Raw genomic sequence first — 13,512 nt, 5'->3', positions numbered from 1 at the left:
ATTGAGTGAAAGAAGCCAGGCAAAAACAACAAGTGTATACTCTATGACCCATTTATATAAAATTCTAGACAGTGCAAACTTATCTATAGTGACAGAAAGCAGATCAGTGGTTGCTTGGAGAGGAGCAGCAGGGAAGGTCAGGAGGGTGAGATTACAAAGTGGCATAAGGAGGCTGAGCGCAATAGCTCATGCCTGTAATCCCCAGCATTGTGGGAGGCTGAGGCAGGACGATTACTTGCACCCAGGAACAGCCTGGGCAACATGACAAGACCCCATCTTAAACAAAACAAAAAGTGGCACAAGGAAGTTTTTAGGTGATTGATGTTTATTGTCTTGATTACGGTGGTGGTCTTACACATGTATATTTATGTATGTCAAAACGTCTCAAATTGTGCAGTTTTAAATATGTGGAGTTTATTGTATGTCACCTATACCTCAACAAAGCTATTTAGAAAATTGGAAAAGAGGTAATTGACTTTTTAAAGCTTCATGCAGAGTTACTTGGATCAAAAGAAAATAGACTCATCCAACATCCTCCTTCTTCCTCTATGGGCACTGATTGTAATATCTCTATTAGCATATAGATATTTTTAAAATTTATATAAATATTTTTGATTGACAAACCATAATTATATACCTTTATAAGGTACAATCTGATGTGTGTGTGTGTATGTGTATACATATATATATATATATATATATAATGTGGCATGATTAAATCAAGCTAATGAACATATCCATCACCTCACTTAACCCATCTTTTTTTATTATTATTATTATACTTGAAGTTCTAGGGTACATGTGCACAACGTGCAGGTTTGTTACATATGTATACATGTGCCATGTTGGTGTGCTGCATCCATTAACTCCTCATTTACATTGGGTATGTCTCCTAATGTTATCCCTCCCCCTCCCCCACCCCACGACAGGCCCCGCTGTGTAATCTTCCCCATCCTGTATCCAAGTGTTCTCATTGTTCAATTCCCACCTATGAGTGAGAATAATCCATCATTTTTTATGGTGAAACTTGAAATTTACTATTATTTTGAAGTATGTAGTACATTATTATTGACTACAGTCACTCTGCTGTGCAATAGATCTCAAAAAATAGATCCTCCTGTATCTGAAACTTTGTACTCTTTGATCAACAGCGCCCACTCCCTTCCTCCCCTTCGCCCACCCCAGCCTCTGGTAACCATCCTTCTACTTTCTACTTACAGCACACACTTATATTTTAGTGGAATGGATTTGAGGCTAAGTAACATGACAGGTTAGTTGGAAGTCGAGGCTTCTATATGAGCCACGTTTTCCCCTTTGGAAAGATAAGTAAAACAACATTTTCTTCCACTTATACATAGGCAATATTATGACTCACTATTATGTTTAAAGACTAAATTACAACTTTGAGTCCAAAGAATTCAAGCAGAAAAATTCGGAGATCTTTTCTTTATTTTTCCTGGACAAGACGCTGATTTTCTTCCAGCACCTCTACGCAGAAATCTTGATTCCTGCTCAGTACGAATATCTGGAAACTTCTTACCTTCCTACACAAAATAGCCACTTCTTTAATCCTGTTTTCTCTAGATATGTATTTACAGGTGCCACTTGGATTGGCTGAGAACACTTTGCTTTGCTGTACTCAGAAAGTGGACTTTTTTCTTTATTCTTTTTGCCGCCCCCCCGCAACCCAGTCCTTGACAGTCCTTGAAGGGCCAAACTATCCCACTCCCTGGCCTTGTATTTCCTCCACCCTCAGCTTCACTCACGGTATCAGCACTCACTGGGTGAACTGTTGTCGACGAAAAATATTGCCATCATTGTAGCAAGCTTTATTCTTAATAATAATCTGAGCAAACTGACCTTAAACGTCAGGTAGGTCAAGTTGTACACAAATGCCTATCAATGACCTGTAGATGGGTATTGTCAAGTTCATTTTTGTTTGCTTACTACCTCTGTTCCAACTTCGACATTCATTTGTGGTTTCCAAAAGGGAGGCAAAGACAATTTTACACTTTATAGTTTTTAACTTACAAGATGTTTGTAAAGACCTCGCATTAGAATCACCTGGGGCCTTTAAAAATGCCAATGATTGACCCGCGCGGTGGCTCACGCCTGTAATCCCAGCACTTTGGGAGGCTGAGGTGGGCGGATCATGAGGTCAGGAGATCGAGACCATCTAGCTAACGCGGTGGAACCCTGTCTCTACTAAGAATACAAAAAATTAGCCGGGCGTGGTGGCGGGCGCCTGTAGTCCTAGCTAATGGGGAGGCTGAGGCAGGAGAATGGCGTGAACCCAGGAGGCGGAGCTTGCAGTGAGCCTAGATCTCGCCACTGCACTCCAGTCTGGGCGACAGTGGGAGACTCCGCCTCAAAAAAAAAAAAAAAAAAAAAACAATGATTGAAGCCTAATCCTGAAGATTCTGATTTATTAATAATTAGTCTGTTGCTGGGTGTTAATTGAGCTCCCCAAGTGATTACGCATGTAGGACTTCAAACCACTAATTTAGAACCTTGTGACTCAAAATCGGGCAAAAATGAGTAGCCTCAGTATCACCTGGGAGCAGCTTCAGGCCTCACTTTAGATTTACTCTAAATCTGAATATTTTATTTTTATTAAAAAAATTAAGAACAGATTGCAAGCTTCAACTACATCTAAATTCTTTAGATTTACTTTAAAAGAGTCTACATTTTGACACAATACCAAAGTGACCTAAATTCACTTTTTTTTTTTTTTGACAGAGTCTTGCTGTGTTGCCCAGGCTGGAGTACAGTGGTGTGAAGGGGTGGCCTGCCCCTCCACACCTGTGGGTGCTTCTCGTTAGGTGGAATGAGAGACTTGAGAAAATAAATAAGACACAGAGACAAAGTATAGAGAAAGAAGAGCGGGGCCCAGGGGGCTGGTGCTCAGCTTACAGAGGACCCACACCTGCACCGGTCTCTGAGTTCCCTCAGTATTTATTGCTCAAAAGATAAGGGAGTAAATCAGCAGTAAGACATACAGATACACGGAGATGTTCCATTTCCCAGGGACGGGCAGGAGACAGATGTTTTTCTTTTACTGAGATTTAAGAGAATGGTGATGGCCTTTAACCACAAGCAGCCTTTAGGCATTTGTTTAACAAAGCACATTCCTTACAGCCCAAAATCCTTTAAACCTTAATTACCACAGCGATGTCTCTTGTAAGGACAAGATTGGGGGTAGGGTCACAGATTAACAGCATCTCAAATACAGAGCCAAATGGAGTCTCTTAGATTTACTTCTTTCTATAATAACACAGTAACAGGCTGACCTCTCTTTTCCCCACAGTGGTGCAAACTTGGCTCACTGCAACTTCCCCCTCTCCGGTTCAAGCAATTATCCTGCCTCAGCCTCCAAAGTAGCTGGGATTATAGGTGCATGCCGTCACGTCCAGCTAATTTTTGTATTTTTAGTAGACAGGGTTTCACCATGTTGGGTCAGCTGGTCTTGAATTCCTGACCTCAGGTGATCCGCCCGCCTCGGCCTCCCAAAGTGCTGAGATTACAGGCATGAGCCACCATGCCCAGCCTAAATTTGCTTTAATTTGGAGAAGTATTGTTCTAGAAAACACAAATTCCAAGGAGACTCCCAAAGTTCTAAAATAAGTTGGTTTCTTGAGTACAAGTTCTTCAAATGCATTCTTTAAGATTATGTTTTTTCTTTTTAAGTTGACAAATAAAATTATGCATATTCAGCAAAAGAAACTACCATCAGAGTGAACAGGCAACCTACAGAATGGGAGAAAATTTTTGCAATCTACTTATCTGACAAAGGGTGCATATCCAGAACCTATAAAGAACTCAATCAAATTTACAAGAAAAAAAAAACCCATCAAAAAGTGGGCAAAGGATATGAACAGACACTTCTCAAAAGAAGACATTCATACAGCCAACAGACACATGAAAAAATGCTCATCATCACTGGCCATCAGAGAAATGCAAACCAAAACCACAATGAGATACCATCTCACACCAGTTAGAATGGCAATCATTAAAAAATCAGGAAACAACAGGTGCTGGAGAGGATGTGGAGAAATAGGAACACTTTTACACTGTTGGTGGGACTGTAAACTAGTTCAATGACTGTGGAAAACAGTGTGGCGATTCCTCAAGGATCTAGAACTAGAAATACCATTTGACCCAGCCATCCCATTACCGGGTATATACCCAAAGGATTATAAGTCATACTGCTCTAAAGACACATGCACGCGTATGTTTATTGCGGCACTATTCACAATAGTAAAGACTTGGAATCAACCCAAATGTCCATCAGTGACAGACTGGATTAAGAAAATGTGGCACATATACACCACGGAATACTATGCAGCTATAAAAAAGGATGAGTTTGCATTCCTTTGTAGGGACATGGATGCAGCTGGAAACCATCATTCTCAGCAAACTATCACAAGAACAGAAAACCAAACACCACATGTTCTCACTCATAGGTGGGAATTGAACAATGAGATCACTTGGACACAGGAAGGGGAGTATCACACACTGGGTCCTATTGTGGGGAGGGGTAGAGGGGAGGGGATAACATAATGTAAATGACGAGTTAATGGGTGCAGCACACCAACATGGCACATGTATACATATGTAACAAACCTGCACGTTGTACACATGTACCCTAGAACTTAAAGTATAATTTAAAAAAAAAAAAAGAATGAGAGCAGGTCATTGAAAAAAAAATTATGCATATTCATGGCTATATGGGGATGTTTCAATATATGTAGATGGTGATCAGATCATGTATATTTCTGGCTTATTTTGCTTAACATAATATCCTTCAGTTCAATCTATGTTGCTGAGAATGACAGGATTTTATTTATTTATTTATGGCTAAATATTATTCCTTGGTGTATATATACCACAAGTTTAAAATCCATTCATCTGTTGTTGGAAACCTAGGTTGATTCCATATCTCGGCTATTATGAATAGTGTTGCAATAAGCATGGGGATGCAGATGTCACTCCAATATAATGCTTTTCTTTCCTTTGGATAAATTCTCAGTAATGGGATTGCTTGAGGGGTTTCAATACTGTTCTCCATAGTGGCTGCACTAATTTACATTCCTACCAACAGTGTATAGGAGTTACTTTTTCCCCGGCTACTCAGGAGGCAGAGGCAGGGGAACTATTTGAAACCTAAAGGCAGAGGGAGCCAGATTACACCTCCACTGCACTCCACCCTTTTCTTCACATCTTTGCCAGTATTTGTTATTTTTATCTCTTCTATAATGGCCATCCTAACTGGGGTGAGATGATGCCTCATTGTGGCTTTGATTAGCGTTTTCCTGCTGATTAGTGGTGTTGAACATTTTTTCATATATTTGTTGGTGATTTGTATGTCTTCTTTTGAGAAATGTCTGTTCAGAGCATTTGCTTATATTTAATTAGTTTGTTGAGTTTCTTTGCTGTTGATTTGTTTGAAGTCCTTGCATATTCTTTATATTAGTTTCCTGCCAGATGAGTAGTTTATATTTTCTCCCCTTCTGTACGTTGTCTTTTCACTTACTTTATTATTTCCTTTGCTGTGCAGAAGCTTTTTAGCTCAATGTGATCCGATTTGTTTATTTTTTCTTTTGTTGCCTGTGCTTTTGATGTCTTATTCATAAAATCTTTTCCCAGACCAATGTCCTGAAGAATCTCCCCTATGTTTTCTTCTAGCAGCTTTACCATTTTGGGTGTTATATTTGGGTATTTGAGACACTTTGAGTTGATTTTTGTATAGGGTGAGAGGCAGGGGTCTAGTTTCATTCTTCTGCATATGGATATCCAGTTTTCCCAGCACTATTTATTGAAGAGACTATCCTTTCCTCAGTGAGTGTTCTTGGCATCTGGTATCTTTGTTGTGCACATGTACCCTAGAACTTAAAGTATAATTAAAAAATCAGTTGGCTGAGATATGTGGGTTTTCTGGGTTCTTTATTCTATTTCATAGGTTTATGTGTCTGTTTTTATGCCAATACCATGATGTTTTGGTTACTACAACTGTATAGTATATTCTGAGGTCTGGTAGCATGATATGTCCTGCTTAGTTCTTTTTGCTTAGGATTGCTGTGGCTATTCAGGGTCTTTTTTGATTCCATACAATCTCTTTGAATTTTTTTTTTTTATTTTGTGAAGAATGTTCATTGGTATTTTGACAGAGATTGCATTGAACCTGTAGGTTGCTTTTGAGTAGTACTGTTACTTTAACAACATTAGTATTTCTGATCCATAAGCATGAATGTCTTTTCATTTGTTTGTATCCTCTTCAATTTCTTTCATCAGTGTTTTGTAGTTTTCATTTTACCTTTTTGGTTACATTTATGTCTATGGTTTTTTTTTTTTTTTTGTTAACTATTGTAAATGGGTTTGGCTTCTTGATTTCTTTTTCAGCTAGTTTGTTGTTCATATATAGAAATGCTACCAATTTTTGTGTATTAGTTTTGTGTCTTGCAACTTCACTGAATTTGTTCTAAAAGTTTTCTGGTAGAATCTTCAGGTTTTCCTATATATAAGATCATGTCATCTGCAAACAGGAACAATTTGATGTCTTCCTTTCCAATTTGAATGCCCTTTATTTCTTTTTCTTGTCTAATTACACTTGATAGGACTTCACATTTATATACTTTGAATATTTAAAATGTTTATGTAAATATCAGAATCAACTTTCATTTTTCATGGAAAAAGAAGACCCTACTTGGTTTGTAGTTTTAATATTAATCAATTATTATTATCTGAGACAAATTATTTAACAAATTAAACCATCTATTAAAATATATTGCCACAAATAAATTCCATAAGGAAACTATCTACAACTGTTTTTATGAAAGAAAATATCTACAACTTTTTATGAAAGAAAAAAAGACTTCTCTAAAGTTGCATAGGCCTGGTGCCCATGGCTCACACCTATAAATCCCGGCACTTTGGGAGTCTATGGCAAGAGGATTCTTTGAGCCCAGGAGTTTGAGACCAGTGTGGACAACAAAGTGAGACCTCATGTCTACAAAAAATAAAGAAGAAATTAGCTGGCAATGATGGCGCATGCCTGTGGTCCTAGCTACTCCGGAGGCTGAGGAAGGAGGATCACTTGAGCCAGGCAGGTGGAGGTTTCAGTGAACCATATTCATGCCACTCCACTCCAGCCTGGGCAACAGAGCTAGACCTTGTCTAAAAATTAAAATAAATTATTTTAAATTAAACATAAAGTTGCATCGTATTTAAGAAATTGGGAAAGCAGAAAATGCTTCCTTTTTTAAAAATTTTTTTTGAGTTGAACAATGAGAACACATGAACACAGGGAGGGGACCATCATACATCGGGGCCTGTCAGGGGGTGGGGGGCTGGGGCAGTGATAGTATTAGGAAAAATACCTAATGTAGGTGACGGGTTAATGGGTGCAGCAAAGCACTATGGCATGTGTATACCTATGTAACAAACCTCTATGTTCTGTACATGTATCCCAGAACTTAAAATGTAGTAATAGTAATAATAAAAACAACAAAGACAATGTTATCTGTTAGAACAGATAACATACCCTCATTGCTTTTTATAATAGCTTGTAATAGGAGAGTATCCACAAGGTGGCAGTTCTATATCAGTTTCATCCTCTGAAATTAAAACTTGTGCCTATTCAGTAATACAATGGATCTTTCTGAACTCACTCTAACACATAGAAGACAGCAATTTGACTTAATAATTAGTCTTTAAATTTATAGTCTTGGATTATCACTTTAGTGGCTTGAATTATTTTGTATTTAAATATATTTAAATGAATTAGTCCTATGCAAATTGACTAATTTGACATATGAAGGTGTTTTAATGCTATTTTCAGAAGTTTGGCTTTAAAAAAATTTCCAGACTTTGTTATCTGGTGAGTGTTAATGTTTTTATCTTATTAAAAGGTGATAGACCACACTATATTCAACTGATTTTTTTTTAAAACAAGGATGCAAAAACAGTTTAAAGGAAGGGTATCTTTTTCAACAAATGGTACTAGAGCAATTGGACATTCATAGGTACAAAAACTAAAATTGACGTAAATTTATACCTTATATAAAACTTAGCTCACATAAATCACAGTCTTAAATGTAAAATGTAACATTATAAAACTTTAAGTTGTGTATGGTAGCTTTTGCCTGTAATCCCAGCTACTACTCAAGTGGCTGAGATGGAAGGATCAGTAGTTCGTGGCTGTAGTGAGTCCAGTAGTTCGTGGCTGTAGTGAGCAATGATGGCACCACTGCACTACAGCTTGAGGGAAACCTCGTCTCAAATATAATAAATAAATAAATTCATTCATTCATTAAACTTTTAAAAATAGAAGAAAACTCTTGAGACCTCAGGCTAGGCAAAGAATTTTTAGGCTTGATATCAAAAACAAAATCCACAAAAGGAAAAAGTGATAAAACTGGACTTCATTAAAATAAATAAACATCTTTTTTTTTTTTTTTTTTAACTTAGACCCTGTAAAGAGGTTGAAAAAATGAATTACAGACTGGGAGAAATACTTTGCAAACCATTATCTGACAAAGAACTTACATCTAGCATATGTAAAGAATTCTCAAAACTCAATAGTAATAAATAAGGTAGCCAATTAGAAAATAGGGATATGTGACCTCTCTGTATTATAACTTAAACCTCATGTGACTCTACAATTATTTCAAATGAAATAAATGAAACAGTAATGCCTGTTTCTAGCATATAAAATAATCAGAGAACATGGAATTGTACAAAGTTAAATTATTGGACTATTTACTTAATTTAAATATTTTTAAATGCATGTACCCATTTTGCTTGAAGGTGTGTGTAAGTATGCTTGTATTTTTTTTTAACGATAATATGGTTATGTGAGCATATACTTTAGAAGTTTACAGTTACCCCACACAGTTCTTATTGATTCCCTCATTCTTAACAGCTGCATAGTATTTCATTTTATAATTAGTGGATTGTAGGTTTATTCTTTTAAAATCACTTCTGTTGTTCTCATATATATATATTTTTCCACTAAAAAGTGTTGCAATGCGTGAAGCTACAAATACAAGAGGGGTCTTTTCTGTATTTTTGTTGAAAAACTTTGAATAAAGATTATAAGTTCAAATCACATGCAAAATAAACATTTTAATTAATAGGGCTTTTATGCAAGATGTTAGTAGCAGCAGCACAGTTTTATTAATATCCCTGAATCTCTCACAAAAACTGACTGAGCAACTGGGATAACAAGGTATTAACTATGACAAAACAATATAACAGGGTGTCATCATGAACCTTTTGTGAGGTTAAACCACAGGGACCCAGGGGAATCACCAACTTTTTTGGAAGAAGGAAAGGAAAGGAAAATAATCTTTAATGGCCCTGGGAACTGGAAAACCTAGAAATACAAATGCTAACATCTATGTTCCTAAATTCAGAGATTCCTACTAGGCAACAAGAACTCAGCAGATTAATCTGAGAACAGCAGCTGAGGCTGGCAGAAGGCTTCCTGGGCCTCAACTCATAGCTGAGAGTAAGGATGACAAAAAGCAGGTGCTGTGAGTGGTCTGTATCCTATGAACCCTATAAATTAACCATCCCCAAAACAAAGCCCTGTCCTAAGGAGAAACTGCAGAAGTCAATTATAAATTGAATTGGGAAGTTCACTAAGGCTCAAGAAAAGAGAAGCTCCAGGTTAAGATGCAAGAGAAGAAGGGGAAAGGCAGTTTTCTGCAAGTTCAAGCACAAATAATTCTTTACCTTCTAGTTCTGGAAATACCAGGTGCTGTGTATGTAAAGAGGGAATTTGGGTTGAATATTGTATTATCTTCTGACCCATTGTTACTAATCCATTCTCCCCTGTACTCAGATCTGCCATGCTACAGACAGACTGACAGATGCTCAGCAAATAGTAGCTGGTATTTTCTAGGAAACTAGGTGCTAAATGAGTTTTCTTAAATTTCTACCTCCGGGTCTGTAAGTTGATCTGAAACATTACCAGTTCCTGATTCTGCACAGGTTGTTGAGGGCAGGACTTCTCTCCTCCAGTGGAAACTCCAATTGCTCACAATCAACCATCTTTTCCTGCAGCCTTGGAGACACTACTCAGTGTAGCACCCCTCCCAGTCTAGAATAAGCACACTCATCATCATTATCTCTCATTTGCTGTCTTTTCTCCATTCCATCTACATACAGGTTTTGTTTGTTTTCGCCAATGTTTTTAAATAAGCAACTGTACAAGCACAGCAACTACAACAAAAACCTTCCTTCCCCCAGTGTTGTAGTGAGCAAGGAATATATTTAACTTCAAATAAAAGACAAAAACAAATACTGAAGAAAGCTGACAGAAAGAAATTCAACTGTAGGTGCTCTGGCAATATAGAAATGATACAACTAAGAAAAATGGAAGGAAAGGAAAATGAAGATATTCTGCCAAATGATTTTACTGATTGCTCATCTGTAATGTCTGGGAGTCAAAGGATATTGTTTATAGAAATGTAGGCATACTTAATGGCACCACGGGAAACAAAGTTAATATTATTATATCAAATTGTCTGATAAAAGATCACATAGGGAGGACAAGAAAGGGAATACAGTTAATACCATTGTTCATAGTTTAGAGACATTAGCTACTGTCTAAAGAAAGAGATGATTTTATGAAATTACATAAGGCAGCCATCAGAATAAAAATTTAACTCTTCTGAATATCACGACATCAAAACAAAAGCAATAAAAACAATAAAGACAGCAAAAGACAGATATATGTCTATAGATCATAGGATAACATGCTGTAATCAAAATATAACCAAATACAATTTATCAATAAAAGTAAGTGGGCTTGACTCTCTTATTAGAGGAAAAAATATTGTCAGATTAAATCACAAGCAAAACTCAATTCTATGCTGGATATAAGATAAAATGTTTCAGAAAGTTTAAAAATAAAAGTATAGACAATGAATAAAAGGATCTTCTCTTCACGCATTGCAGAGTATAAAACAGTGAGTAAACACATCATACGTTTTCTCTTTTTACACTTAAACGGCTGGAGATGTTACACCACTAGTATGAATTTACTTCAGATATATGAAGAATACACTTTTTGTATGGTTAGAAACAGAAATGAAAATAGTTAAGGAGACAATAACATCTGCATTGACGCTAGGAGGAAAGAGCCATTGTTGAGTACACAGTGATCACGTTACCACGAAGCAATCTGTTCCCAACTGAAATGTCCTTGCCCTTCTACTGAAATCATGTACAATTCTGCAAAAACAGTGTTTGCTTCCCACAAATCAGCCAATAGCTCTGCTATTGTTGTCCACACAGAATAAGCATCAGACCTAGATTTAGCTGTTTTATCATTAAGAGTCATATTTGGCCCTTTCCAGAGGCTGTTATTTCAATTATATTTTGGATAATTTGTCTATTTCCAGACAAATAATTTTCCAGAATGTGATGACTAGATACACTTTTTTTTTTGAGACGGAGTCTCGCTCTGTCGCCCAAGCTGGAGTGCAGTGGCCGGATCTCAGCTCACTGCAAGCTCCGCCTCCCGGGTTCACGCCATTCTCGTGCCTCAGCCTCCCGAGTAGCTGGGACTACAGGCGCCCGCCACCTCGCCCGGCTAGTTTTTTGTACTTTTTAGTAGAGACGGGATTTCACTGTGTTAGCCAGGATGGTCTCGATCTCCTGACCTTGTGATCCGCCCGCCTCGGCCTCCCAAAGTGCTGGGATTACAGGCTTGAGCCACCGCGCCCGGCCTAGATACACTTTGATCCATATGAAATCACCCTTTGGGAGGGATCCAGGGATTGAATTTATTTTTAATTACTGTAGCATCCTGGTCAGGTTGAGAAACAGATCACCTTTATATTTCCCTGGCATGTGAGCAGGGCTAGATTTAGTGTGAGAATGCTTGAAAGTTTATAGTTTTTAAGAAATGTTATTTACTTTGTATCTCTTTATCAAAATAAAATTAATGCTGAAAAGCTATATTAAATGAATTATTTTGAGATGATCTCTTTCCCCTTCTTCTAATGAGAGGATATCCACAAATAATGTCAGGAGCTTGCTTTACCTAGAAAAGTGTTGAGGGCCATAGGTTTGAGTTCACCTAGGAACATTTAGGAAAACCTCCCCAAGTTGTTGTTGAAGAGTGCGGTAAATGTGAGATAGAATTAAGCTCACAGAGGCCAGATGAGAGCATCATGTCACCCCAGAAACACAGCATATACCTAGGAGAACTGTTCTCAGTATCAATGCCTTAAGCACTGTAAGATTGATTATAGATCAAGACAACAACTATATATATAGATATATAGAGAGTTAATAAAATCAGTTAATATATAAATATACATTTATTTATTTATTAACTTATTTATATTTTTATATTTTTATCTTGAGACAGTGTCTTGCTCTGTCACCTAGGCTGGAGTGCAGCAGTGCGATTACGGTCCCTTCAGCCTTGACCTCTCCGGCTGAAGCTATCCTCCTGCCTCAGCCTCCTAAAGTTCTAGGATTAGAGGTGTGAGCCACCTTGCCAGGCCCAGGGCAATAACTATTTGTTTTTATACAATTTGTTTATATAATTTGGAGCAAAAAATATTTGAAATATGTGTGCATTGCTTTTTAACCTTTTCTATTGATTTGCTTTATTAAATACTGATAGAAACAATATACTTATAAATTTTATATATATATAATAAGCACATAATGAACACCTGTGTCTCCAGTCTTGGTTTAAGAAATTAAGCCAAAAGTAATCACAAGTACTTATGATTACTTTTGAAGTCATCTGTGCAACTTTAGCTGACTACATCCCCTTCTTCAACACTCTAATGATGGCCACTGTGAGCACTGTGTGTATTGAGTTGTGTTTTATTTTAATACTGTGTGCACTACATTGTTTTTCCTAGCTGTATGCTATTGCATTTAGTGAGCATGAATTATATCAGTATAATTCACTTTCGTCATTTCATTGTTTCAGCTTTTCTGTACTAATTATTGCAAATGCATTTCTACTGGCATAAAAACAGACACATAGGACAATGGAACACAATAGAGGTCACAGACATAAATCTACACATTTACAGCTTATGTCTGACGAAGGCATCAAGAACATACACTGGTCAAGAACAGTCTTTTCAATAAATGATCCTGGGAAAACTGAATAACTATATGCAGATGGATAAAATTAAACCCCTCTTACCATACACAAAAATCAAATCAAATAAAAATGGATTAAAGACTTGAATATAAGACCTGAAACTATGAAGTTACTAAAAGAAAGCGTAGGAGAAATGCTCCAGGACATTGGTCTGGGCAAAGATTTTTTTGTGTAAGACCTCAGAAGCACAGGCAACAAAAGCAAAAATAGACAATGGGATTATATCAAGCTAAAAGGCCTCAAGCAAAGGAAACTATCAACAAAGTTAAAAGCCAACCACAGAATGGGAAAAAATATTTTCAAACTATCTGTCTGATGAAGGATTAACAACTAGAATATATAAGGAGCTCAAACAACTCAATAATAAACAA

General features: G+C 37.0%; 1 non-coding gene across 1 annotated transcript; it reads right to left on the bottom strand.

The window, feature by feature from the left end:
* Window positions 1-1,758: 1,758 nt before the first annotated feature.
* On the bottom strand, window positions 1,759-1,823 carry LOC117081861. Its single transcript, XR_004436334.1, has one exon. It is a non-coding gene; the product is annotated as a small nucleolar RNA SNORD56 (small nucleolar RNA).
* Window positions 1,824-13,512: the final 11,689 nt, after the last annotated feature.

This window comes from Trachypithecus francoisi, unplaced genomic scaffold (genome assembly GCF_009764315.1).
Source record: "Trachypithecus francoisi isolate TF-2019V2 unplaced genomic scaffold, Tfra_2.0 Lachesis_group8, whole genome shotgun sequence".
Lineage (NCBI taxonomy): Eukaryota > Metazoa > Chordata > Mammalia > Primates > Cercopithecidae > Trachypithecus > Trachypithecus francoisi.
The sequence above is the reverse complement of the archived record's forward strand: the minus strand, read 5'-3'. Positions and strand labels throughout refer to the sequence as shown.